General features: G+C 40.6%; 1 long non-coding RNA gene across 1 annotated transcript in view; it reads right to left on the bottom strand.

Annotated features, from left to right (window-relative positions):
* LOC111819578 (uncharacterized) overlaps window positions 1-22,079 on the bottom strand; it is a 31,312-nt gene extending 9,233 nt beyond the window's left edge. Inside the window, exon 1 of the long non-coding RNA XR_002823169.1 lies at window positions 21,994-22,079. This is a non-coding gene — a long non-coding RNA (uncharacterized LOC111819578). The remainder of the gene's footprint in view (window positions 1-21,993) is intronic.
* Window positions 22,080-26,753: the final 4,674 nt, after the last annotated feature.

Genomic DNA, 26,753 nt, shown 5'->3' with positions numbered 1-26,753 from the left:
AAAAAGCGGAAAACACTCAAGGAGATGGATTGACACAGTGGCTGCAACATAGGGCTTACGCATAACAATGATTGTGAGGATGACCCAGGACCAGGCAGTGTTTCATTCTGTTATACATAGGGTTGCTATGAGTCAGAACCAACTGGATAGCACCTAACAACGACAACAATCTTGCCTCGTTAACCACAGACAGAGAGTAGGATCTGCAACACATAGAACATCAGGTCACAAAATGGAGGACAACCACACAATACTGGGAATCATGGCCTACCCAAGTTGACCCATATTTTTGGGGACACCATTCAATCCATGACAGTATCTGTTCAAAGGTATGTGTTGATAATGTTAATTTGTTGTCAGTGATTGGCTTACTGGGGCAAACCATTTCACTTCTTTTAGGACTGGAGTTGGATTTCAGTAATAGTTTATTTGGATAGCATAAGATCTGTTTATTCTCATGTTTCTCTTAGAGTAATAGAACATATAAAATTGTGTTCAAAAATTAATTGAGGAACAGAATAAAGACCATAGAAATAGGCCCACAGATACATGGTCAATTGAGAGTAGAGAATATTACTTGGAAATAAAAAGAAATGAACTACTGACATACTCAGCCACGTGGATAAATCACAAAAACATTATGCTGAGTCAAAGAAGCCAGACACAAAAGAGAACATACTATCTAATCCTATTTATATGAAGTTTTAGAACAAGTAAGCTATATGCGTATCTTGGGAAAAAGATTGCGGCTAAAGGAACTAGAAGGGCAAAGGTCCATTTGTATTTAGTAGTTTCAAGGTACAGCAAGAAGACTCATGGCCAGAGTGCATGGGAAAGGGGGAAAGTAAGAGGCAATAAACTGAAAATGTAAGGCCTTGTCTTTGTATTTTGTAGTAAATGTAATGGCAAGTCTTTTAAAGGGTTCTGAAATACGAAGTGACAAAATCTAATTGCAATTTCTAAAAGAATCACTTTGTTTGCTCTATGAGCTCTGGCGGAACAAGAACAGAAGCTAGAAGATGAGTTATAAAGCTTTGGGTGGTGGTCCAAGCGAAGGCTTTGACGAGAGTGATTAGACAAGAGTGATTTGACAAAGTGCTTAGGTGTGGTTGGATTTTGAACGTATCTCAGGCACAGCCAGAGGATTAGCTAATGTATCTTGGGCATAAGAGAAATAATCATCAAGATTTGGGGCTGAGTAGCCAGGTAATTGGGGCTATCATCTACTGAAACGGGGAAGACTGGAGAGAGGAATAAATGAATGTTTAGTTTGGGGCATGGTAAGTTTAAGAGACCCATACTAGGCATTTCAATAGAGATGTCAAATAGTTGAAGATATGAGTCTGGAGTTCAGAGAAAGCTTAGAGGTGGATATACACACTTGAGACACATCATCCTACTGATAATTGGTAAAGCCATGGGGTGGGATAAGATCACTTAAGGAATGAGTGTCCATAATAAGAGGAAAGGAAGAGCCGAAGACTGGGCCCTGGGACTTTACAACATTTGGCAGATTTGAAAGGGGAAAAGGAACAGGAAATGTGGCTGATATGGAATGGCCAATGGAGTCAGAGGTAAACCTGGAGAATGTGACAGCGGAAGACATTATTTCAATATGAAAAAATCAACTGGGTCAAGTGTGGTGCAAGCTCAAGATGAGGGCTAAGAATTGATCACATGGAGATCAAGATTGGGACTAAAATCTGGTAACACAGAGAGCACAGATGATCTCCATGTAGGATAGGGACAAGGTCTGGATACAGTAGGTATGAGAGGGTGGGAGGTAATGATTATATAGCTAACTAGTAGTAAAAACATGTTCCAGGGCTTTTGCTATAAAGAACAGAGATATGGAACAGTAAAGGCCGTTGAGATAGTCTAGATCTCTAGTCACAACTGTAAAATAGATTCTTCCCTACAACCAGCTTAATGTTCATAGGTGGGGTTTCTAAATATGCAGGCCTTTTCTTAAATTATAAATTTGAATTTTAATAATGGCTGTAATAAAATGAATTCATGCTCAGGATGCACTTTTGGTACTATCTGGAAATGTTCAGCAGGAGAAAATGCTGAGAAATGCAAAGCAACATTTCGTTTCATTTAAGCTACCAAGCATCTTAGAGTTCTTTTGCATCTCCCAGAGGACATAACCAATTACTGTGCACACCAAAAACACTCAATAAGTACCAGTCAGACTGCATTTCGCCTTGCCAAATCCAGAGAAACTAAAAGTTTAAAGGAATACCAAAACAAAAGATCCAACATGACCTATAGACCAGGGTTCTGACAAGAAATCTCAATCACCAGATTCACAAAGGATAATACAAAACTAAAGCAACTACATGAGCAATTGGGATAAGAAACACATTTTTTAAAAAATGGTAAAAGCTAGAAAAATTAAACCAAAATCAATTAAGAGGTAAGCAGGCTATGGGAATTCCTCTACAATTTTATTTCATTGTTTATATTTTACATAGGAGAAATAAGGAGTTAACCCTCTCCAACACTTTGTATCCATTCTCCATGAAATTGTTTTGAACTTTTTTCTGAGTCTAGCAACATTTATAATGCTGTTTCCTATAATTAAAATATTTTTGGCTATGCACTCCAAATTAGACCTTCCCTCTCCATACACAAGGAGCCCTGGTGGCCCAGTGGTTAAGTGCTCAGCTGCTAACTAAAAAGTCTGCAGTTTGAACCCACCAGCCGCTCCAAGGGAGAAAGATGTGACAGTCTGCTTCCCTCAAGATTTATAGCTTTGGAAACCCAATAGCACAGTTTTACTCTGTCCTATAGGGTTGTATGAGCCAGAATCGACTTGATGGCAACGAGTTTGGTTTTGGTTTTCTCCACTCACCCAAGATTCCATGTTTATGAGACAGAGAGAGACTTAGAATAAGACCGCCTCAGAATAAGACCACCTCCCCCTGGCCTCCACACCTCATTCACCGCCTCCAACACTCACAGACTCAACCCTACTCTCTGCCATGAAGCCACCAGGATTCATCTAATTATGACCCTTCCCACTATTTATGTCAGTCACTATAAGAAGCTACAACTCTCAGGTGATTCCTCATCTCTTGCTTTCTAATCCCCTACAACTCTCCATATCTCGGTTCTGTCCCAACCCCTGACTTCTCCCCAGCTGTTGAAACCTTTCCAGTATAGCCTCTGAAACTCAGGTCAGACATCACCAACACACCCAACCACCTCAGACTTTCCTCTTGGGCTTTATTGACCTGCTTAGTCTTAATGGAAACCTAAATGTCCTTGAGTGCACTCTTCCCCTGAGCCCTCTCAAGAGATGTTGTGTTTTCTCCCACACTCCCCATAACCCAGGCTGGGAGCAGGGGAAGTGTCCTCCTTGCTTCTCACTGCCACTTCTAGACCATTATCCCTCTCTCTTCCCTAAAAACCCGAGGTTTGACTCTCCTTGTTTCTTCACAACCATATCTTTCAACTTAACTGTTATTCTCTCTCCAAAACTGCTTCTAAATTTAATCTTGGTGATTTCAATATCCACACATAAATGACCTTTCCTACAATCTGGACTCTCAACTTGTTAAATTCCTTTCTTTCATAATCTTGATCACATCACTTCCTTAATCACAAACTCCTATGGTCTTAACCCAGACTTTGTCATTGTAAGTCAATGCAGCCCTTCTTTAATCTTAATTTCTCCTTTCTAATCTCCAAAATCCTCTGCTCCAACGAAACCTTCACTCCTTTAACCTTGCTTCCTGTCCACTGTCACTCACCTACCTCTTGTCTTCCTTTCCCACCATGTTGTTGTTGGTGGTGGTTGTTGAGGTGATTCAGATTGATGGCAACCCTACGTGTGCAGAATAGAACTTCCCCATAGAGTTTGCAAGGCTGTGACCTTTCAGAAGCAGGTCTCTAGGTCTGTCTTCCAAGGTGCCTCTGAGCGAGTTAGAACCTCCAACCTATCGCTTGTTGAGCTCTTAACCATCTGTGCCACTCAGGGACTCCTTCATTCACACTACCATTGACCAGATGATAATAGGATACCTTCTCCTCAAGTCCTTAATATCTTCCTATGCGTTCTCACTCCCAAATGATGCCTTTTTCTCTAACTTCACAGGACATGCTTAAACAAACAGAAGATAACTTCTTCAAGTTCCCACCATCACTACATTGACCCATCTACCACCATTGACACCCATACACTGTGAGTTTTCTCCTAATACTACACGTTAGTGATCCCCAGAGTGTCTCCCTAGTGCGGCAGCATCAGCATTACCTAGGATATTAGGAATTCAGATTTTCAAGTCTACCCAGACCTGCTGAGTCAGAAATTCTGGGGGTGGAGCCCAGCAATCTGTGTTTTCACAAGTTCTCCAAGTGATTCTGATACATACTAAAGCTTGAGAGCCATCTGGGAAACTCTTTTCTTTTTTTTTTTTTTTCCAAATTATGCTGGGTCCTTTCCAAGATAATCTGTTTTAATTTTTAGGAAGTAAGACCTGGGCATCAGGAGTTTTAAAAGCTACCCAAATGATTCTAATATGCAGCCAAGTTTGAGAACTTCTGTGGATGAACTGTCTATACTCCTATCTAAGGACAAATCCTCTGCCTCCTTCCCTTCTCTCACCTGCCTCCTCCCACCTGCATCCTCAAAGACATTGGTCCAGCAATTCTCTTCTCTCTTTCTCTCTCTCTCTCATATCATCATTTTTACTTCTCTATTGTATTGTTCTCACTTTTCTAAAATGTTCTGTTCTATCTCTTATTCAGAAGAAAAAACTCTCTTGACCTCACTCCTCTTTCCAATTACTACACTATTTCTTTGCTCACTTTTAGAACAAAATACTCTTAAGAGAAATCTATGCTAATTGTTTCCAACTCATATCTTTTCATTCTCCTTCTCATTAAACCCATTCCAATCAGCTTTTGCATCACTACTTCCAAAGGAGTTGCCAAGGTCACTAATTACCTCCATGCTACAAAATCCAATGGTTAGATTTCAAACCTCACTCTACTTGACCTATCAGCAGCAGTTGACACTGTTAATCATTTCTTCACTTTGTTTCTAGGACACCACCTTCTACTCTTTTTAATTTTTTGCTCCCTACTACACTGGCAGCTCCTTCTTAGGCTTCTTTGCTGATTTCTCCTTAGTGTTGGAGTGCTCCAGGCCCCAGTCCTTGGGCCTCCTCTCTCTTCTCTTCACATTCGCTCCCTAAGTGATTTCATCTTGTCTGATGACTGTGACTACCATCTCCACACCAACAATATCAGTGATCATAAAGGTGGTGCAGGATCAGGCAACAAAGTTCACCATAAGTAGGAGCCTTCTTAACGGCAACTAAGAAGAGTAACAACAATATGCCACCATATATCAAATGTCTCTATCCTGGCAAGTCCTTCCTCCAAAACTCAAGACTCATAAAACCAGCTGTCTATTCACCATGTCCTAACAGACACCTCAAATTAGACATGTCCAAGACTGATTGCTGAACTTTCCCCCCCCCCAAAAAAATTTTTTTGCTCAAAATCTTCCCCATGTCAATCAATGGTAACTCTGTCCTTCTACCTTGGAGTCACCTTTTACTCTTTGTCTCCCCTCTGTCTCACACCCACATTCAATCTGTCAGCAAACCCTGTTGGCTGTACTATTAAAATGTAACCAGTATCCCACTATTTCTTTTTTTCATTTTTTTTATTGTCGTATGTATGTATATATATAGAGAGAGAGATTACAAAACATTTGCTATTTCAACACTTTAAACTGTGCAATTCAGTGGCAAGATTACGTTCATCATGTTGTGTAGCCATCACTACTATCCATTTCCAAATTTTTCCATCACCGTTAACAAAAGCTGAGTGTCCCCTAAGCAATGACTCCCTCTTTCACCTCCCTCCCACTCCTGGTAACCATTAATACATTTTAATCTCCATACATTTACTTATTCTAGATAGTTTACGTAATTAGAATCATACAATGTTTGTCCTTTTGTGACTGACTTATTTCACTCAGCATAATGTTTTCAAGGTTCATCCATGTTGTACTATGTATTAGGACTTCATTTCTTCTTATGGCTGAGTAATATTCCATTGTATATAAGTATGGCATTTTGTTTACTCATTAATCTGCTGATGGGCATTTAGGGTGTTTTCACCTTTTGGCTATTGTGAGTAGTGCTACAATGAACATTGGTGTACAAATATCTGTTCGCATTCTTGCTTTTAATTCTTCGGGACAAGCACATGAAAAGATGCTCAACATCATCAGTCATTAGAGAAATGCAAATCAAAACCACAATGAGATAATGGAAACAGAACCAACAGAATGGAAATAATGAGAATGCTGACACATTGTAAAAAATGTAACCAATGTCACAGAAAAATTTGTATAAAAATTGCTCATTGGGAACCCAAGTTGCTGTGTAAACTTTCACATAGAACATTATTATTTAAAAATGCACACACACATAATGAAATACAACTTCTCTCCCACTAAGATGGCTATTAAGAGCTTGGCTGCTAACCAAAATGTCGGCAGTTCAAATCCACCAGCCAATCCTTGGAAACCCTATGGGCAGTTCTACTCTGTCCTAGTGGGTCACTATGAGTCCGAATCGACTTGATGGCAATGGATATTTTGGGTTTTTTAAAGATGGTTATGATAAAAGAACAACAACAACAAAAAAAAACCCAGAAAACCATGGATGTTGGAGAGAATGTGGAAAATTTGAACCCTCATCCATTGCTGGCGGGATTATAAAATGGTACAGCCAATGTGGAAAACAGTTTGGCTGTTCCTCAAAAAGTTAAACATACACAAAATAAAGGATATCATCTGTGAGTAGTGTGCTCCCTTAAAAAAGCATCTAGATGAGACCAGATGGTCAACAATCACTTTAAAACAAAGATGATGAGAATGTAAGGGGGCAGCGAAACTAGATTCATAGAATAAATAGAATGGAAATACTGAGAATGTTCACGCATTGTAAAGAATGTAACCAACATCACTGAACAGTTTGCATAGAAATTGTTGAATGAGAACCTTAACTGCTGTGTAAACCTTCACCGAAAACACAATAAAATTTTATTTAAAAAAAAAAAAGTTGAACACCATTTCCTTTTTGCAACCTCCACTGCTACCACTTGCTCAAACCACCATCTCTACTGCCTGAATCAGGCAATAACACCTAACTGGTCTCCTTGGTTCCACCCTTGCCCTTCTCCAGTCTATTCTTAACTCAGTATTCAGCTATAAGTCAATTTATAAATATAAGCCAGCTCACATCACATCCCCCTTCCACATAGAGTTCTCCAGCAGCTCCCTGTTTCACACACAGTAAAACTCAAGGACTTTACAAAGCCTGCCAATGCCCATCAAATTCTAGGCTCCTGCTACTTCTCTGATCTCATCTCCGTGTACTCCTCAATCACTCCTCCGTAATCACAGTGATGTCCTTGTTATTCATCTTCATGCCAGCCATGACCTTGCCTCAGAGCTTGAGCAAGATGTTTTCTATTTGCCCCTACCTCCTACCCCCATGTGCACTCTCCACCTTTCTCCACCCTGCTCTGTGCCCTGGAAGGATGACCTCTCCAACCTACCTCAATGATCTCCCTCGTCTTCTGGCTTCCAGTTGGATTTAGCCAATGGGAAGCCAGTAGAAGGTCTGAGGGAGGGAAGAGAGTGAGGTCAGAGGACTTATTCCTCGGCTTCCTTCCTGCAGTGTTGGTGCAAGCTGCTGCATCCCTCATAGTTCCTGCCAGACTGACTCTCCAGACAGCTGTCTCTGACTCCAAGTCCCAATAACAACTTACTGCTCATGACTGCAGGCCTAGTGATGATTATAGCACCCCACTGCTCAGCTCCTGGATACTATATTGTCCCTTGTCATTTCCCTACAACCCGTCCACATCTCTGTAAATAATCACTTTGTTTTCAACTCTCCTCAAAATATGCAATTTGATTGTGGCAGCTCCCTCCTGCTCTGATGGACACAGGGCCTCTGTACTTGCCTTTTCCTCTGAAACATGCATACTGCTAACTCCCACCCCTCCATCAAGTCTTTGCTCAAATATCACCTTCTCAGGGAGGTCTTCCTTGTTCTAATGACTTAAAATTGCACTCCTTCTCACCTTCTTTTCCCTATACATCTTCCCTACTATTATGGCTTAGTTTTGTCCTCCCAAAACAATATGTTAAAATCCTAATCCCTATACCTATAAACATGGTCCTGTTTGGAAATAAGAGGGATTGCTTATGTTATGTTAATGAGGTCATACCAGTGTTGGGTGGGTCGTAAACCTAATCACTTCTGAGTTATAAAAGAAAAAGCAGAATAAACACACTGACACACACAGGGTAAAGAGGAAGACAATGTAGACAGATGTATCTACAAGACCAGGAACACAAGGATTGCTAACAGCTATTAGAAGCTGAAATAGACAAGGAAGGACCTCCCCCTAGAGTGTATCCTGAATTCAGACTTCTAGCCTCATAAACTGTGAGAAAATAAATTTCTGTTCTTTAAAGCCACCCCTTGTTGTATTTCAGTTACAACAGCTATAGGTAAATAAAATGCCTACTTTATTCTAATCCATGGCTCTTATTGTCTTCTAATAGACGTCTAAATTGCCAGCTAATTCACTTATTCATTTTATTTTGCTTATCTTCTCCCACTAGAAGCGAAACTCCTTGAAGGCAGGAATTCTGTTTGGTTTAATTGACTGCTCTATCGCAAACAGAACAATGCCTCATACGTAGTCAGTATGCAATAAACATTTTTTGAATGAAGAAAAACAAACTTCTTAAATCTCATAAGGTTATGAGAGCTTAAAGGCTTTGCAAGTTTTAGCAAATTCATCTTTGATTGGTTTAGCCTTGTCCAAGCCCAGATGAGTTGTTAACTGCAGATTTTATTGGTTCGCAACACTGGTGACAGAATATTCCTATTTACACTGGTAAACTCCAGAAAAGAAAGATTTGCCCTTCAAATTCCACTTTTAAAGTCAATGTGATAGTCCATAAATCATTTCAGTTGCTTAATTAGACAAAAAGCCAGGTCTCAGAAGCATACAGAGGAATAGTGTTGGTTTGATACATATGATTATTCAGCATTTTCTATATCCTGGCAGTGTATTGATCCTCTACATTGTGAGTTTGTAAGACAAAGTAATTTTTTACTCAAGTAATTTTGCATGGATGAATTCCCAACACGACAGTGCGGTTGTTCCTGACAGATGTAGAAAAGCCAACATCCCTGCATTTCTCTCAGCCTTTGGGTCTATAATTCTCTTTGTAATTTTCTGGCTCCCTTAACCTACCTTCTTCTCATTGAAATTAAAAACCATAACCAAACTCGTTGTCATCAGTCAAGTCCAACTCATAGCAACCCTATAGGACAGAGTAGAACTGCCCCATGAGGTTTCCAAGGAGCATCTGGTAGATTCGAACTGCTAACCTTTTGGTTAGCAGCCATAGCTCATAACTACTGCGCCACCAGGGTTTTTTCATTGAAGTTAGGAAATCTTTTGTGAATGAAGCCCCCTTGACACCAACCTGCTCAGGATCCAGGTACGTAAGTCATAAATAATGTAAACCTAAAAGAGGCTTCACTCTGATGATTTCACTTGCATCTTGTTCTTAGAAGCTTCCCTTCATGTGAGGATCTGACAGTTCTTTACAAGCATGATTGGATGATGGCACCTGACTTCCATGCTTTCTTCCCTCCTTGTTTGCCTTGGAAGTCTCCACCACTGTCTTAAGCCTACTATAAGAACTACAATGTTTCAACAGATAATAAAGTGATGCTGCTCAAGTTCAAGTTCTATGCATTGCGGTTAATATCTTTTCAATGATCCATCTGTATTCCTTTTATGCTCTGGTAGACATATAGGATAAAATTAAAGTAAGCAATATCTAAAGTTGGTGTCTATTTCATACTAATATCAAGTGGACAAATAGCAACTAACGCTGCCGATCATTGACTGCAAGGCCACTGAGGAGCTCAGGAGCAAAGATTTCCCATTAGAAGAGTGGACATTGGGTGGAAAAGGCTAGGTCCTTTATATCACTTCCTTGCTCAGTCATTGGGTGGGGTTGCCCCCAAAAAAACATTACTTTGGCTTCCAAGGCCTTGCTCGGTCATTGCTTTCACCTTCACAAAAGTATTAATAACTTCTTGATTTATTATGATGGAATGGCTTTATTATAGGTGTCTGCATGTAATAATCTGAACTGGATATTTAATGAGTAATTAATTGCTTGATAGTAAAGATTACTGATTGCCATATATTATGATAATAACTTTTATTTCTTTTCTGATTAAAAATTCAATCTTATTCATTGCTGAAAAAGTGGAATATACAGAAGAATCAAACTACAAGAAAATAAATTCCACTTACGTGTTTTATTTATTGCCCATCTTCCCCTACTAGAAGCAAAGCTCCCTGAGGACAGGAATTTTTGTTTGATTTTATTCGCTACTATATATATCTTGAACACTTACAACAGTACCTAGTATGTAGTCAGTATGCAATAAGCATTTTTTGAATGAATGCAAAAAATCAAAAAGACTCCATTGCAGTTTATTAGTTCCCCTGCCTAATTCTTCTTTCTCCCCCTTTCTTTCATGAGCATTACTTCCCAATAACCTTACTGCACTCCTAACTCTGTCATAGTGTCTGCTTCCTAGATAACTCAGCCAGCACATCCCGGAACCCAAAGGTAGCCACTGTTGAGATTTTGTATCTATCATCCTTCCAATCTCTCTCTCTCTCTCTTTCTCTCTCTCCCTCTCTCTCTCCCTCTCTCTCTCACACACACACATACACACATTCTGGGAGTTAAGGCCAACCAAAGTTAGCAGGCGTCCCCACAACTGCCCTAACGTTTAACACTAACTACAAGTTTGGAGGGTTCCCAGAATCACCATTGGGATTAATCATTTGCTAGAAGGTCTCACAGAACTCAGTGAAAGCTAGAATACTCACTGTTAAAGTTTATTACAGGGAAAGGATACTGATTAAAATCAGCCAAGAGAAGAAGAACATAGGGCAGAGTTAAGTAGAGTACCCAACAGGAGCTTCTGTTGCTATATCTCTGTGGAGCTAAGATAATTATTCTCTCAGAATCCATTGATGTATGACAATATGCACAGAGTATTGCCAACCAGAGACGTTCACACAAGCCTCAGTGTTCAGAGTTTCTATTGGAGCTCTATTGCAAGGCATGATTGATTGATTGATTGATTGATTACCTATGTGGTTACTCTTAGCCTCCAGGTCAACTGATACCATGTGACCCCAAGCCCTGACCCTAAGTCACATTGTTGGTCTTTCTGGCATGGCTAGCCCCTGCCCTAAATTAAATTGTTAGATTATTCAGTATGACCCAGGACCCCTGGCAAACAAGACACTCCTATCAGGTAGAACCTTCCAAGGATCCAGAAGCCAAGAGCAAAGGCTAGACTTTCTCTTTGTGCAAGGCCAAGTTTTTTAACATACACACACACACACACACACACACACACACAAACACTCATATTATTGTATATGCTATATGTATATGCTTTTTAACCTAACACTATATTGTGTATGTGTTTCTGTTTCATTAGATATTTTCAACACCATCAAATTTAAAGGCACTGTAATGTCTCCTAGGAACCCTGGTGGCACAGTGGTTAAGAAGTGCTTGGCTGTTAACTGAAAGTTTTGTGGTTCGAACCCACCAGCTGCTCCTCAGGGGGAAAATGTGGCAGTATGCTCCTATGAAGATTTACAGCTTTGGAAACCCTATGGGGGCAGTTCTACTCTGTCTTACAGGGTTGCTATGAGTCAAAATGGACTCAATGGCAATGGGTTTGGTTTTGGAAATGTCTCATTATGCGGATGTACCATTATTTATTTAACCAATATATTATTTTTAATGACCATATATTAAATGATTATTTCATTTTAAAAATCTTGTTTCCTTTAGGAGTTTGACCTATACAAATTCTATACGTAAATTATAGAAAAATCTTTATTGGTAGTTTGTTGATTATTATTCTAATTATTTTTATTTTCATCCTTCTTTTACACATTTCTGTGTAATGTATGTAAAAATATTTAAGCTTCTATCACTTACATTAACATATCATTTGCTAGACCCTTTATACGACCCTCCATGAGACCTAGGAGCAAGTCAGCTTGGAGCTGATAGAATTATATCACTTTGAGGCTCAAGATGCCCTGGGATGGCAAAGTTATTCACAGGTGCTCCCTGACTTACATACGGCATACTCGAATTACAAATCACACTTATGACTGAATGTCCATTTCTTCTTTTTTTTGGTACATCTTATTGTTAGTAATATATACTACACACAATGTTGCATCTCCTAATTTGCTGATGTTATTCTCATGCCAACTCCCAAAGACAAATGAAGATCAGATTTATAAAGATACTGATAATAAAAGGCAATAATAAAACGAAAAAAAGAAAAACGATGTACTTGACCTACATCAGAACTGACTTATCACAGAGTAGTCATCGGAGCAGAAGCCCAGTCATAAGCTGCAGACTACCTGTAGTGCTACTGTCATTGCGTTTGACCTCAAGGATGGGCAATGCTAAGAAGCCCGTTGTCCATCAACCTCCCAAGCTCCTAAGCCCAGGAACCTACTGACTTCAATGACTACTAAAACACTGAAAGATTCCTAATGCCAGAGCAGGAGCAATTAGAGGCAGAATAAAGCCATGGAAGATAGAACACCAAGTTCCACATTTGCCTCTTATTGATTCTATAACTTTAGTTACATCACCTAAGCCTTCTGAGCCTCGTTTATCTCTGCCTCTCAGTTAGGAATAATAATTACCTTCCTCACAAATCTGTTGTGAGGTTCAAGTAAGGTAACATATTTGGAAGTGAATTGTAAAACAGAAGGCATAATCCAAATTTGAATTGTTATTCTTAATAATTAGTGAGGGTGCTGCAAGAATGCAAGCAACCTGTAACTTCAGTGCTCTGGGCTTCTAGAGAAAGCATGAGGGTTGACAATCCTCAATTCTAGAATGTAACAAACGATTTAACTCACATATAGTTTTGGCAAGTTGAGCTACGGCCCCAAAACACTGATTGACAGGCCTGCAGGTTTCAGGCCAGTCAGGGGCAGCTTTTTAACTGCACTGAGCAACCACAGCAGCCAGCATTAGGGGTTTTGCTGAGTGCTTAGACATTCAGTGGTGCCCAGCTGGTCTAAGTCTTCCTTACCAGAATGACCATAGATTCTAGGTAGGGTTGGCATGAACCCCTCGTAGAATAAGCAAACACCATTGGTTCTAAGCCATTTGATTCTGCCTAAGAGTGAAGCCACTGGCACTCAGATGGCGAGAAAGTTTAGACTGCCCCATTTGTCCTTGGGAAAGTTAAAGTCTACATACCAGTACCAAAAGAGCAAAGCCAACCAGGGATTCTACATCTTCTAATGTCCTCAATGCATAAAAAAACTCTATCTGACAATGCTTCCTGATCTATTCCAACTTACTACTATTTCCACTCTCTCCCCACCACCCCCTTGCAATTAAATGTGCCCAAAACCAGTAATCTCCATCTTGTTTTTAAGTCTTTACATTTGTACACAAGATGACAAGAATGTTCATCACAGTCTCTCTGTATGATTATAAATGCCTATGCCCTCCTCTGCTTGAAAAAGGAAGAAGCTGTTTTCTGATTCTTGTATTTAAATGCCTGAAATATCACATCTTTTAGTCTTTCAGCCAAAGGGAACTAAAACCAGAATAGAAGATCCAGCCTGCTTCTACAAGAAGGATCAAAGCTTATGGGAATAGAAAGTCAGTTTGACATTGTTGATAACTCTGGAGACAGCACGATGTCCAACAGGCATCCTGACCCAGCTCAAAAGCTTCTTCTAGCATCATTATGGCTGGAGCTGTTAAACTACCAACTTACTGAAAGAAGAACTCTACTTCAGTGGAGAAAAAAACCATCTACTAATGGGGAATTAAGATCAGAAGAACTTTTATTCTGCAAACTTCTGTGCTTCAGTAGACAGAAGGGAAGGGAAAAAATATTTGCTACTTAAAGAGGTAGCAGTATTTGTCCAGGTTGTAAGCCTAAATAAAACCAAAAGGACATAAATAATGTCTCTCCTTCTCACATTCCCATTTGAAACAAACCAATACTCATCTCTGAGATCTCCCAACAGAATCATTATTCAAAGATAATTTTTCTATCATTTCCTTGGAGTACATCCTCCTCCCAAATAATCTGAGGAATTATCCCATGAACCAAGCTTTCCCCATGTGTCTTAGGCTGGGTTCTCTAGAGAAGCAAAACCAGTAAAGCGTATAAATATATCTAGAGAGAGATTTATACTAAAGAAATGGCTCATGTGGTTGTAGAGGCTGGAATATGGATCAGGCTGAAGGCAGCTTCTCCTGACTCACATAGCTGCAGGGGCTGGCAAACCCAAGATTGGCAAGTAGGACAGTAGGGTTCTGGCTCACAGGCTGCAAAGATAATGAATCCCAAGATCGGCAGGCAAGACCTCTGCTAGCTCAAGTCCCAAGAACCTGAGGTCAGATGATCAGGAGCCAGCTGCAGGATCTAGAGCCAGCAAAAGCCTGAGATCCTTGCCAGAAAGTCCACTTATATTTGATGCAGGCCACACCCCCAGAGAAACTCCCTTTCAACTGATTGGCTACTCACAGATCTCATTATGGAGGTGATCACATTATATCATACCTTATCAAGGAAATGATCACATCATTATATGATTGCCAAACTACATCATAAATTCTAAGCCACTGAGAATCATGGCCCAGTCAAGCTGACACGCAAACTTAATGATCACACCATGTATCTTCAGCCTCCCTAATTGTTCTTTATCATTTGCACCTAAATATGCTAAAGTTTCTACTATCTTGAAAAATATTTCCCATGACAGCCATCTTGCTCTAGCCACCATTCCACACTTCCTTTAGCCTTCACTTTGGCTGCTCCAATCCCTTACTTTCCATCTACTCTCCATCTGCTACAGTTGGGTTTAGCTTCCTTAACAAGTTCATTTCTATTGATAAGTTTAACAATGACCCTGATACCATCAAATAAAAAGGATATATTTCTGTCCTTCACTTATTTGTCCTTATTGTGATATTTTCGATTGTTGACCACCTCATTAACCTGGAATTCTTCCTCTGAAAAAAAAAAAAAAATTGTCGTCGAGTCAATTCCAACTCATAGCAACACTATAGGACAGGGTAGAACTGCCCTATAGGGTTTCTGAGGAGCAGCTGGTGGATTCGAACTGCCATCTTTTGGTTAGCAGCTGAGCTCTTAACCACTGCACCACCAGGGCTCCGTCAGCTCCTGGGTTATCACTTGACCTAGTTTTATTCCTACTTCTTTTGTTCCCTCACAGAGGCCTTTTGCATTTTTCTTCCCCTCCGAACTTAGCAAATATTTATGTTTCCAAGGCTCTAGTGTAAGCCCTCTGTTTTACGTGTTAGTGTTTGTCGCTTAGCTCATAACCCTCTGCTGGGTTTGTCATGTATTTACAACTGCTAGGAAGAAAAGCCCAGCTCTCTACTGCCAAAAATCAGTCAGTGAAAACCCTATGGATCACAATGGTCCCACTGCATTGAGACAGGGGTAGCCGTGAGTCAGAGGCCGATTCAACGGCCGCTAACAACAACCACAACGCATATAACTGTCCATGTCCCACAAGTCCCTCAAACTCAACACATCCAGAAGAACCTACTATCTCTCCCAAGACTCATCCTCCTATATCTCTGTGAATGGCCCCACCTTCCACCAAGTTACCATGGCCATATATCCCAGAGCCTTCCTAAACACTCTTTCTCTTCCACATCCAGTTAGTCACCATCCTACAAATTCTATCTCCTTAGTTTGTCTCTTCCCTTAATCTCCACTGCCATTGTTTTAGTTCACACGTTCATCACTTTATTCCAGGTAATTTAGTGAAATAATATACTAACTCAACTCCCTGCCTCTACAGTACCATTCTTTCCCTTCAACCTCTATTCTAGTCACTACTATAGAAAACCAAACCATTGTCGTAGAGTTGACTTTGTTCTACTCTATCTCATAGCAACTCCATAGGCCAGAGTAGAACTGCCCATAGGGTTTCCAAGGAGTACCTGGTGGATTTGAACTACAACCTTTTGGTTAGCAGCCATAGCTCTTAACCACTATGCCTCCAGAGTTTCCAATAGTGGTTAATTAAAACTTCAGTACTTTGAGTCAGACAGAGGTCTATGAATTCTGACTATATATAGTCGTGTCTCTATAGAAAACTTCTTTAAACTTCAGATTTCTAACCTCTAGAATGAGCCTAATAAATAAGCTTAATAATTCTTTTCGCAGAGGGTTATTAGAAGAATTAAATGAGATACTATGTGAGTATCTCTGTTAAAGCCTTAACAAATAAATTCTTTTTATTAATATTTACTTTCTACAGTGAAAATTTGATCCATTGTTTTACTTTCCTAATTATAACTTTAAAATTAATTTCCAGAGCACCCTGGATAAGTTCAGACTCCTTATTTTAGCATCTATAAACTTCATACTCTGGCTGCTTTCTACCTTCAGCCTCATCTCTTTAAACACTCTCACTTGCCATCTCTTTTCCAGACACGTGGAGACGTTTACAGTTCCCTAAGCATAGTCTCTGGAAACCCTGGTGACGTAGTAGTTAAGAACTAGGCTGCTAACCAAAAGGTTGGCAGTTCGAATCCACCAGGTGCTCCTTGGAAACCCTATAGGGCAGTTCTCCTCTGTCCTACAGGGTCACTGTCAGTCAGAATCGACTCAGTGGGAACAGGTTTATTTTTTGCTGTTGTTGTTTTTAAGCATACTCTAGGAGCCTTTGTGGTGCAATGGTGAAGCACGTGGCTGCTAACCAAAATGTCAGTGGTTGAAACTCACCAACTCCTTTGTGGGAGAAAGATGTGGCAATCTGCTTCCATAAAGACTAGTCTTGGAAACTCTGTGGAGCAGTTCTACTCCATCCTATAGGGTGGCTATGAATTGGAACTGACTCAACATCAATGGGATTAAGCATGCCTTGTTGCTGTATCCTCAGTGTATCAACATTACTGTTTTCTCTGTCTAGAATGTCTTTCTATGTTTTATCAGCTAGTAGATTACTGTTCATTCTTTAAAACTGAGATCTAATCTCAAAATCCAATTTGGGGAAATGTCCCCTCTCCCCACAGTTTGATTCTGAGGCTTGTCCGCATGCTAGGGGAATAACACCCTAGATGTACTTACATCTGGGTGTATCTACATCAAAGCTTTTATCACCATGTTCTATCTGCACTTCTTAGGTTGATCTCTTGTCCTTGCTCCCCGTACCCCACCCCCACCCCCACCTTCAAGCTATTGCCATAAACTCCATAGGTGCAAGGACCTGGTCGTCTCTTCATCTTGGAATTCAACCTAGTGCCTGACACATAGTAGGTGTTCAATGTATGTAGAAAGAAACAAAGAAAAAGAGGGTAGGAGAGGGAGGGAGGAAGGAAGGAAAGAGAAAAGGAAGGAAGGAAAAAAGGAAGGAAGGGAAGGAGGAAGGGAGGGAGGAAGGAAAAGGAAAGAAGGGAGACAGGAAAGACTGGAGCAAGAGGGAAAATAGGAAGAGAGAAAAGAAGGGAAAACAAAGCTATTTCTTACTCTGCTGAGATTCCAGGATCTTTTATTTTCAGCTCTTGAAAGCTCATTGCTCCCCATTTTCCTGCAGCAAGAGAAGTTATAAATTGCCGTGTAGAGAGTTGATGTCTTCATCTCCTTGAAAACAATTTGCACAGCAGCTCTGCTTCTGTACTCTCTATTAAATGGAATCCTTGCCTCCAACTCATTTTATCCATCAGGATCTTTAGGTCTTCATCCTAACAAATGATTCTTTATTAATTCTGGAAAGATTTATCCTCTTGACTTTTTATGGTGCCCTTACTATAAGGAGAACAGAAGAACAATTTGTGAAAGGAGCAAAAGAAAGGAATTTGTGCTTTACTTGTATTGCTGTTGTGTGCTTTTGTGTCAATTCCGACTCATACCGACCCTACAGGGCAGAGCAGAACTGCCCAGTATGGTTTCCAAGGCTGTAATCTTTATGTTCAATTTGATTCCTGTGTATTCCATCTGGCGAAGTCCACATGTATAGTTGCCATTTATGCTGTCGAGAAAAAGATATTTGCAGTGAAGAAGTCATTGGCCTTGCAAAACTCTATCATGCAATCTCCAGCATTGTTTCTATCACAAAGGCCATATTTTCCAACTACTGATCCTTCTTCTTTGCTTCCAACTTTCACATTCCAATCACCAGTAATTATCAATGCATCTTGATTACATGTTTGATCAATTTCAGACTGCAGAAGTTGGTAAAAATCTTCAGTTTCCTTATCTTTTGCATTAGTGTTTGTTGCATAAATTTGAATAATAGTTGTATTAACTGATCTTCTTTGTAGGCATATGGATATTATCCTAGGATTGTACTTCAGGACAGATCTTGAAATGTTCTTTTTGACAATGAATGCAATGCGATTCCTCTTCACTTTGTCATTCCCAGCATAGTAGACCGCATGATTGTCTGATTCAAAATGGCCAAAAACAGTCCATTTCAGCTCACTAATGCCTGGGATATCAATCTCTAAGTGGTCCATTTCATTTCTGATGACTTCCAATTTTCCTAGATTCATATTTCCTACATTCCATGTTCCATTATTAATGGATGTTTGCCACTGTTTCTTCTCATTTTGAGTCATGTCACCTCAGCAAATGAAGATCCCAAAAGCTTGACTACATCCACATCATAAAGGTCCACTCTACTTTGAGGAGGCAGCTCTTTCTCAATCATATTTTGAGTGCCTTTCAACCTGAGATGCTCTTCTTCCAGCACTATACTAGACGATCTTCTGGTGCTATTCATAAGGTTTTCATGGCCAATTTTTTCAGAAGTAGACCATCGAGGTCCTCCTTCCTAGTCTATCTTAATCTAGAAGCTCCACTGAAACCCATCCACCATGGGTGACCTTGCTGGTATTTGAAATATCGATGGCATAGCTTCCAGCATCACAGCAACACTCAAGCCACCACAGTACAACAAACTGACAGATGTGTGGGGATCCTCGACCTAGAGATCCTGTATTACCTTCCCATGCTTCTTTTTGCTTAATATAGCTTGAATTTGGTTTCTATCACATGCAGCTGAAAGATTACTAAATAATTCACACTGTACCTTTACTGGCCTGGAAAATAAGCAGAATTGACACCAACAGTATAATATGAGAGATTTAGGAAAGAACACCTTCTTGAGCAAAGAGTCTTCCACCATTCACCAGGTGTGGTTTATGAAAATTCCACAATGAGGAAGAAAGGGAACTACTATTTAAGAGAGTAGCTTTTAGATGTCCAACTCTAAGCGAGTGTCTTGGAAAAACATTATCTCATTTAGATAATCAGTCCTTCCATACTGGAGAAAAGTTTGTTCTTCCAGAGTCCATGGAAGAAATATCTCTTCCTAAAATATATACATATACAACCAAAATATTATTGTACACTTTTGGGGGAGTCCCTGGGTTAAATGCCCAAATGGTTAAACTCTTGTCTACTAGCCAAAAGGTTGGCAGTTTGAACCCACCCAGAGGCACCTGGGAAGAAGGCCGGGTGATCTGTTTCCAAATGGTCACAGAATTGAAGACCCTGTGGAGCAGTTCTGCTCTGCACACATGGGGTCACCATGAGTCGCAATCAACTCTATGGCAACCAACAACACCACCACTACCACCTTCAGCGTTAGGTGGAAATGACATTAATTATAAATGTGATATTTAAAAATGTTAAAATTATGATTGAAGGACTGAGAAGTCAGTGAGGCGAGAAAATGTGAATTGAGCTGCAGACCAAGACATAAGCTTGGGGACAGAGGGCCGAGGGCTAGGGGTGAAGTGGGAGCGTGGGAATAAAGAGAAAAGACCGCTGTGGGCAGTCACAAAGAGTACAGTAGCGGGCAGACATAAATCAGGTATAAAAAGGAAATCCTTAAAAGCTCTAGACAGCTGTTGAAAGAAACATGTCCAGACAGATAGAAAGTGTCTGGAAGAGAGAGACCGCTTCATGGAAGGGCATATTAAGGGAATTAATGATCACTCGATGTGTCAGGTAGGCCTTCCCAACCGGATCATAAGGTTTAAAGAGATAACACAGAAAAAAGCAAATGTTCTCAGTTGTCAGAAGTTCAAAAAGAAAAATATACCTGGATCCAGATTAGAAGCAAGTGTGGAAGAAGAATGTGATATGGAAAATAAAGGTCTATAGGAGCCAACTCTCTGTTCTGCAGAAAGCTTTTTATTTCCAACTAGAATAAATAATGGAATGTTGTACTTACAGTAACTGAGCTAGCGAAACAGAGATATATAATGTGCGTGTGCACACACACACATAAACCAAAAAATCCATTGTCATCGAGTTGATTCCGACTCATAGCGACCTTATAGGACAGAGTAGAATTGCCTCACAGGGTTTCCAAGGAGTAGTTGGTGGGTTCCAACTGCCAACCTTTTGGTTGGTAGCTGTGGCTCTTAACCACTGCACTGCCAGGGCTCCACACACATATATACATACGCACATATATGTACATGCATGTGTATAATACTCTACCAAATATATTATTAAGAAAAGATTCTGAGGATTAAAGGTCAAAGTCACACAGTTATCATTTCAGGTGCAGAAATCCTTGGCAATGAGGTCATTGCAGTGGAAAGGATCAAGAAACTCAAAACACTTTAGAACCAGGAAGTTCTACTCAATATGTAGCTTAACTCTTCTATTGCTTTTCTTTTCCCAGCATTCAGGGCCCACTGGAGGGAAGCTGCTTACAATCTGTGAAGTAATCAGGCAGTTATTAGAAATCACTGAATTATTCCATTTCTCCCTTCCCCTTCTCCTCTCCCATCTGAGTTTCATTTAAGGGCTCTGTTCTCAAGCAATTCTACAAGTAGGGTGCAGGAAAAATATTTCTAAACAAAAGGAATTGTAATGTGTTTCAAAATGGCACGTTCGAATGTGATTTGAAATACCTAACCTCAAATTTCAAAATGTTAGTCATCAGTACAGAGACAGAGAATGTTAGACCTGAAAAGGAATGTCAGAGTCATCCAGTACAAAATGCTAGTTTTGTTCATAAATGAACTAAGGCCCAGAGAACCAAAGAGACTGGACCAAAGCAACACTGATCGGACCGCACAGCTGGAAGGGATCAGAGGTGCTTTTCTTCCAGCCCCATTCTCTTTTGAAACAGACCTTCTGAGTATTTCTTTTTTAAACCTCCATAAACTCCTGACAGCATTTGAATCCAGACATTAATAGCGAATATAAAAAGGATAACCAAAAAGGCAATTTAATTAATTTAAGAATCTCACCAACACATACCTTCTTTGTGAATGAAACTAACCAATCTTGTAAAAATGTAGTAGGGGAGGAAAAATGGTAAATAGTAAAAATAATCTTTAAATTTTTATGTTCTAGTTAGCCATGTACCATATAAATGATTACCTTTAATTTACCAAAAAAAAAAAAAAAATCCTGTTCATTATAAATTCTCTGTTCTTAGAGAATAGAGGGGCAAATGTGTGTGGGCATGTGTGTCTGCACGCACATACATAAATACATCTAATAAAGTGTTAAGAAAATGACTCAGGAAAGAAAAAACAGTAGAAATAGTAGACTCTTGGGGATAGGGAGGGGGTTGGTTGCCGGCAGAGGACATCCTATTGAGGTGCCCAGGTCCTTTCCATCACAAGTGTTGGTAGCAGAGTACAACCCATCTTCATCCAAGAAGACAATTGAGAAATAACAAGATTATTGGACAGGTATGGCAGAACTGTAAGTTTTCTCTAGTAAATTCAGAAACTGTTTTAAACAGAAAAGTAGACTTCTTAAAATTAGAGCAGAGGCACTGGATAAATAGTGAAGAGAAGTAGAATCTACTTACGGTAAGTCACTAAAGATTTCGGAAGGTCCTTACCCGGTCCAGCTCTAGCACCTCCTTCCCCTAGACAGGGCAGCCCTCAGAGATGAAGATGCCAGCTGCCTGGTGTCAGGTCTGAAAACTGAAGCAAAGTCTTTTTTAGGGCAATTAACGAAGAGACATCATATTTGCTGAAGTAGAGGGTCAATAAAAACAAGTCGGATTGACATAATGGTCACCACAATGGACTCACACATACCAACAATCGTAAAGATGGCGCAGGACCAGGCAATGTTTCGTTCTGTTACACTTAAGGTCGCCATCAGTCAGAACTGACCCCACAGCAACTAACAACCGCAACAATGAAGGGTGGAAGTAACAGGAAACTCCATGTAGGAAGAAAGGGAAGAGACAAACCTGGCAGGAAAGGTGGGGGAAACACCGACAAAGCAGGAACCCAGCTGAGTCAGCACCAACAGGGACTGAGGTCTGGGAGCCCAGCAGGGGCATGAGTCAAGTGAGTAAGCCAGTGGGTCATCCGCAGCCATGTCCGGCGGGCAAGACACTCAGCAAGACTCGGGTGGCCAACTTGGCTCTGTCTTAAAGGAATCACTGGCCACAGTGGACCATTTGATGAGGCAACGGGGGACTTTAACTGAATCCAGACCAGGCTTAAATGTCTGCTGACCACCAGGGCATAAGAACCGTGTATTTCAACTCTAAGCCATTTTAATACGATGACAAATGAACCTCAAGTAAATGGGATGCCTGCCTAGAGGAGCAAAAGCGACAGGCCTACTTTCTATTCGGTATTATTAACCTTCAGGGGAGAAAGCTGGCTTTAAGAACAGAAGAAGCAGCAGTTTCCTAGACATTAAAAAGATTAAAGGAAATGGTATTGGACTGGAGCAGAGAGGAAATTATTTGCCTGTGGGCAGAGAGGACATTTCTGTTGTTATTGCCCCTATAAACTATCTTCACCCACAGTTCCAACTCAGGCAGGGCTGATGGGATTTGCTGAGGCAATATATCAAATGAGTCCTGCTGAGAAAACTCTGGAGGAAGGCCTCGAGCCAAGGCATGCCCTGGAATTTATCTAAGTGACAGGACACTTACAGGAGCAAATGGAGCCCCTTGCCTGCCACTGTGACATCACAGCCAAACTGATGCTAATTAGAGGAAAGCCTGGGCTCCTAGTTCCAGAGAAGAAAGGAAGATTCAAGGAATCAACCAATGACTACCTAAGATCCTCAGAACCGGGCTTGACCAACCCAAGCCAAATCCATTGCCATCAAGTCGATTCCAACTCATAGCAGCCCTGTAGGACAGAGTAGAACTGGCCCCATAGGGTTTCCAAGAAGCAGCTGGTGGATTCAAACTGCCGACCTTTTGGCTAGCAATGAGCTCTTAACCACTATGCCACCAGGGGTCCTGGGTAAAAATGAAAGAACTGTCTTGTCGTGAACATGAGCAGAAGTCAGAGATTCCCAGTAGCATTAGGAGCAAACCTGAGGGCTGTAATGATGTGTTACCTGCCCATTCCTTGGATTGCAAATGATCAAAATCGCACACATTACTACAAAAGCAAATAAACTGTCTACCCGTTTTAAGGAGAAGGGAAAATATTAGAAATAGATGCAGCTATGGAGGTATTACAGATTGCCTGTGTCCCCCCAGAATATGTGTTGGAATCCTAACCCCATATACGTGAATGTAATCCCGTTGGGGAATAGGGTTTTCTTTGTTATGTTAATGAGGCTATATCAGTGTAGGATGTGTCCTAAACTAATCACTTCTGAGTCCTAAAAAGAGCAGATTAGACAAGGAAGCAAGCACAAACCGGAAGATGATAGATGTCACATGACTGTCACCAAGGAACCCAAGAACTTTGTCGGGGGGTGGTGGGGGTACTACAGAAGCTGAGAGAGACAAAGATCTTCCCCTAGAATGGAGAGAGAGACAGCCTTTCCCTATAGCAGTGCCCTGAATTCAGACTTCTAGCCTCCCGAACTTTGAGAACATGAATTTCTCTTCTTTAAAGCCATCTACTTGTGGTATTTGTGTGACAGCAGCATTAGGAACCTAAGACAAGAGGAAACCCTGAGAAGGCCTGTGGGGCCCTGAGGAGCCCTCCTCCAGCTATGCTGCTGCCCTTTAGATCAGCCTCAGGGTGTTGTCGTCACTTCCCATCAAGTCAGTTCTGATCCATGGCAATCCTGGGTGTGCTGAGTAGAACTGCTCCGTAGGGTTTTCAAGGCTGTGAACTTTCAGAAGCGGATTGCCAGGCCGGTCTTCCGAGGTGTCTCTGGGTGGGTTTGAACCGCCAACCTCTCAGCTAATAATCAAGCATTTAACCATTTGCGCCACCCAGAGACTCCTCCTCAGGGTGCGGGAGACATAAATGATGCTTAGCCAAGCCACAAGACACATCTGAACATTCTCCATCTAATACACAGTCAGCTTTAAGAGAGCACAGCCAAACACTTTCTAAAACATTTATGCAACTGTTTTTGAGGGTTCATAGTGTGTTCACCTTTTCACAGGAACCAACTAAGCCCCTTTCCTTTCCAACCAATAGACTATGTCTCAGGTTAGGAGCCCTGAGAAGCTGAGTGTAAGAGTTTAACGTGGAGAATATTTGTTTAGGAGATCCCTTGGGTTCAACATCCGAGGAAAGAAAAAAATAGAAGCAGGATTTGGCAGAAGAAGAAGTCAGAGCCCGGATGCAGGCTCAAGCACAACCTCAACCAACTCCATAGGCAGCTCTGAAGCAAGAATGGCCCTTTAGAGTTGTCCTGAGCATACCGTGCACTGATCAGTCATTGGATGCGGGCTGACAGCTGAAGGCTGATGCCAACAGCACTCCCTAAAAACCAGGGCAATAAATCCTTTCTTGAAGGGGAGTCTGTACAACGCATCACAGTGTCTGCCACAGGTTCTGCATGCATTTTTTAAATACCCACAAAATTCTAGAAAGCTAACAGGGAATTGAAGTATGAGCCGCCAACCTTTTCCAATGCAGAAACCATGGGAAGAAAAGAAAAATGTGAAAGTATGGCTGAATCAGTCAGCGTTCTCCAGAGAAACAGAACCAATAGTAGATATGTAGGTGACAGAAAGAGAGAGAGGGATTGATTGATGGATGTTTAAGGAATCAGCTAACACATTGTGGGGATTGACAAGTCCAAATTCTGTAGGGCAGACCAACAGACTGGGAACTCAGGCAGGATTTTATGCAGCAGTCTTGAGGCAGAATTTCTTCTTCTCTGGGAAACCTCAGTTTTTCCTCTTAAGACCTTTAACTGATTGGATGAATGAGGTCCACCGACATTATCAAAGATAATCTCTTTACTTAAAGTCAACTGATTGTAAATATTAACCAAATCTACTTAACTTCACAGCAACACCTAGCCTAGATTAGTATTTGATTAAATAATTGGGTACTACAGCCTAGCCAAGTTGACATATAAAACTAACCATCATAATTGCTAAGCATCAAAAATGCTTTGCTACCAAGCACTCTGAAGAATTAAAGTAATAACAGCCTCCAGTATTGGGGTTGTAGAACAAAGATTTAAAAAAAAAAAAAAATAATAACTTCCCCTGTCTTAAAATGATATCTTCCCTTCATCTTCTCTAAGAAATGTTTATGAGTTTCAATCAATCAGTGACTCTTTATTGAGGGTCTACTATGTGCTCAACGTTATACTAGATCTAGCTATAGGATGTATTAGAGAAATACATAACATGGTCTCTGACTTTAAAGATATTATGGTCTAAGTGGGAAGGAAAATAAGCCACACAGGAACATAAAAGAATATCTTTTTTTGCTCAAACGCATGCCCCTGGAAGGCTGAGCTAGCATGGTGTGATGGTTAGTTTTATGTGTCAACTTAGCTAGGCTATGGTGCCCAGTTGTTTGATCAAACACTAGTCTAGATGCTGCTGTGAAGGTGTGTAGATATGATTAGCATTTATAATTAGTCGATGTTAAGGAAATCAGGTTACCCTCCATAATGTGGGTAGGCCTTATCCAATCAGTTGAAGACCTTTAAGAGCAAAAGCTGAGGTTTCCTGAGGAGAAAACGATTCTTCCTCAAGGCTTTAACGTAGATATCCTGCCTGACCTACAGATTTAAAATTTAACACTGCCAGAGTTTCCAGCCCGCCTGGCTGATGGATACTGGACTTGCCAGCCTCCACAATAACATGAGTTAATTCCTTAAAGTAAATAAATCTATCTCTTTCAGATAGATAGATATATGGATGAATGGATGGATGGATGGATGGACTGGTGGGTGGGTGCATGGGTGAGTATGTAGGTAGGTAGGTAGGTAGATAGTAGGTAGGTAGATATCCTGTTGATTTTATTTCTCTGAATAATTCTGACAAACACAGATTTTGATATCAGGAGTGGTTCTAGAGGCATAGAATCTTAAGAATGAGTTTTCTGAATTGGTTTCAGGGTTTCTGAAATTAGTTCTCTAACCTAATTAAATTTAAAGGCCCAGCAAATTTATTTCCAACAGTAAAGAGGGCACTGGGTGTGATGTAGCAATAGAGATGCGCAAAATACACCATTAGTTACTCCTAACCAAATACTTAGAAGAAATAATGTTCTAGGTGACCATGTATTTGATACCTTAGAACACTTCTATCGAACTGACAAGCATAATGACATTGGCTGGTTGCTCCTAATTTTACTGGACAAAATGTGGAAAGAAAAGGATGAGCTCAGGGCTTCAAATTCCCAGCTCAAGTGCTGCATAAATGACCTAAAAGTT

The sequence above is a fragment of the Trichechus manatus genome, unplaced genomic scaffold (genome assembly GCF_000243295.1).
Source record: "Trichechus manatus latirostris isolate Lorelei unplaced genomic scaffold, TriManLat1.0 scaffold00012, whole genome shotgun sequence".
In the NCBI taxonomy this organism is placed as follows: domain Eukaryota; kingdom Metazoa; phylum Chordata; class Mammalia; order Sirenia; family Trichechidae; genus Trichechus; species Trichechus manatus.
Note: the sequence above shows the minus strand (reverse complement) of the source record. Positions and strands in the feature narration are given on the sequence as shown.